Genomic DNA, 2,998 nt, shown 5'->3' on the forward strand with positions numbered 1-2,998 from the left:
TCGGCTGCCTGCTGCCAGGGGGACTCTCTGAAGCAATATTTAATCTATGCAAGGTGCGTCTCTTATTGGTTACTATATGCAGTATCCACCAATACCCTCCACAGTTAGAATGACACTTTTTGTATGTCCTGGGTCAGAATGCCCCTTTTGTATGGCCCCACAGTTATGAAGCCCCCTTTTCTAAGCCCCGACTCAGTCCTTTTATCCCCCATATTAATAGTGCCCCCTTTGCTCCTATAAAATAAAAAATTATACTCACCTAATAGACGACCAACCGGGTCAGACATTTCGCTTCCTCCCTGCGCCGTTATTGTTTGACCAATTTCAGGGGCGTATGGAGCCCCAGAGCTGTGGGCTACCCCAAATCCCTGGACCCCAGCCGGTCATCCTATTTACCCCTTTGGTAATTTTACACTGGTTGGGGACTGGACTCTGTTCTAGATAGAAATGTTGCCATTGATTGAGATTTGTCCTAATACATTGTCTTTCTTTCTCCTAGAATTAATTCCTCATAAGAGTTAATGATAACCACGTCCCAGGAGGGCAGATCAAAGATTAAGCAGAGCCCTCCACCTCACATCACATAACGTTCTACATTCAGTCGGATGTATTCAGTAGGAGAGTCCAAGGTCAGTGTATTTTATTAACTGCATCTCTAAATGATCACATAGTGTGTATTACTGGTCAATACTGAAGAGGGCACTACCACCATAGATGGCCTAGGCACCCTCAACTTACACTGCCGATCCGGCATTTAGGGCCCAAACATATAATATAAAAAAACAGAAAGATACAATCCCTAGTTTATTGACTGGGTGATGTTATTTGGGCACTGTATGATTAAATTATTTGGACACTACATGGTGCATCATAAGGGGGAGGACGTCACAGATACTGCACATGTCACCAATAAACCTAAGGCCGGCCCTGGATGTGACACAATAGCTGCCACGTGACATGCCATCCACACGGACATGACCGCTGTGGCCTAGCAACTAAAGACAACAGAACCACCAGCGCAGGAGCCACAGGGAATTTAATAAATGAGTAGGGAAAATTTGTTATTTTTAGCCATATGCGGCTTAGACTAAGGTTTATGAAACTGTCAGAAAACCCCTTTAATAATTATTTTGTCTGTTGAATCCAGAAATCCAATTTACCATTTTCTACTCTCTCTACTCCAGTCCACAAGACTCCACAAAAGACAAATTAGAAGTTTTCCATTAAGGATAAGATTATATAGAAGAATAACAATAAGCTCCTGGTCACTGATACAAAATCTATACCAGGGTCCTCCAACTATTATGTGCCATTATACTGCTGGTGTTATTTGTGTGGCAGAGGGGCATTGGACTCGCCCTGTGATAGAAAATGAAATGTGTGAAAGTAAATATATTATTATTCATTATAGATATGGGGTTATTTTATGTATGTGCATTAAACCCATTATGTATTTTACAGATATTTATAACATCTGAATATGTGGCACCAGTGACAGCCGACATGCTAGAAGATCCACTGTATATATGTAAGTATTATAGCAAATAACAACCTATAGAAATTCTATAATGTGATGTCATCCAGAATGTTCCTATAGAGACACATGACAAGACTGTGGGAACAATCTCCCTGATGTTTTCAATAGGCTGAACATATATTTGTTGATATGATGAACCATACTAAGCGCACGTCATAATATCTTCACAGTTTATACTTTTTGTTCCAGAATTTCTTGAGATCGGCTGCCTGCTGCCAGGGGGACTCTCTGAAGTAATATTTCATCTATATGCGGTATGTCCATCATTAGTTACTATATACAGTATCCACCAGTAGCTCTGTACATTGAAAAAGTAATGAGCGGGCAAAATGCCAAGAAAGGCGTAGCAGTGGGGAACCTTGGATAGTTGGTAGGAATAGGCATAATGTAAGTTAGGGTTATCTATGTCCAAAATGCTGGCCACATGGCTCGGTTTGGGACTGAACGTAGGTGTAAGGTAATTGGGTGAGGGAGTGTAGGGGGATTTTAGACAGCTTTGGTCTGCCAAGAACATTTGCGATGTGTCAAGGCCTGGATGCAATAGACAAGGACTTAAGTGAGTTTCATTACACAGTCATAATCTGCAGGCATAGGTGATAATGGACACTGGCAGAATGTTTTTATATTTACAGCACTCAAGCGGAAAGCAATGGAAGGTGCCAGGATATTGCCACGTATAGAGCCCCCACAAGTCATGCAGCACAAGGACCTGGACTTGGGGTGTACTGGATTGTTTGGAGCAAATGGCATCAAGGAAGCAAGGCAGGTATCCTCAATGGTATCATTCTAGCAAAAATTTGAGGGAACATGGCACGATGATGGGCCAAGTGCCAGGATCCTTGCGCAGGGATCCAGGGTCGATGAAGGCAGCAATATCCCAGTAGGGCCTCATAATCTCAACATGGGAGAGGGACACCTTGGGGTTGCCAAAATGTTTAGAACACGGGGTACTGGCACAATGTTTGGAATTACAGGAGCAGCGCATCTGGATGTAAAGAGAAGCAGAAGAAGGCAACAGTAGCTGGTTGAGTCTGATTCTGATCTGTCAGATGATGATAAGTGGTCTGATGTTGGGGATAGATGGGCTAATGGGCAAGACGTTTAAGATGCTGAAAAAAATGTTTACGCAGGATAAAGTAAAAAGGTAAAAGCAAGGAGGTGTGATACCGAAAGCCAATCCTTTACTGGAAAGAGGGGGTAAAGTTTGGGGCCAGGAAACATGTTTGTTGATTTCTACCTACACACACTTGTCCCAGGAAATGTTGGGAAACATAAGGGAGGAAAGGCTTGTCTAGTTTTTGTGATGTCTATGGAAGATTTTGTTTAGTATTGCAGTGTTATGGTGGTGGAGCAGGACCCCCTTATTGATCAGGTGCCAATAAAAAGGGATGGTGCCTGTGAAGGAGGCTGGTAAGTATAAAAAAAAATACATCTGTCGCATCTAAAAGAGGCATCAGTAAA

General features: G+C 42.5%; 1 long non-coding RNA gene across 1 annotated transcript; it reads left to right on the top strand.

Moving 5' to 3' along the window:
• Nucleotides 1-503: 503 nt before the first annotated feature.
• Nucleotides 504-2,705, top strand: LOC142740499 (uncharacterized). The gene is made up of 3 exons (XR_012880733.1): nucleotides 504-629; nucleotides 1,462-1,528; nucleotides 1,727-2,705. It is a non-coding gene; the product is annotated as an uncharacterized LOC142740499 (long non-coding RNA).
• The last annotated feature ends 293 nt before the right edge of the window (nucleotides 2,706-2,998 follow it).

The sequence above is a fragment of the Rhinoderma darwinii genome, chromosome 2 (genome assembly GCF_050947455.1).
Source record: "Rhinoderma darwinii isolate aRhiDar2 chromosome 2, aRhiDar2.hap1, whole genome shotgun sequence".
NCBI lineage: Eukaryota > Metazoa > Chordata > Amphibia > Anura > Rhinodermatidae > Rhinoderma > Rhinoderma darwinii.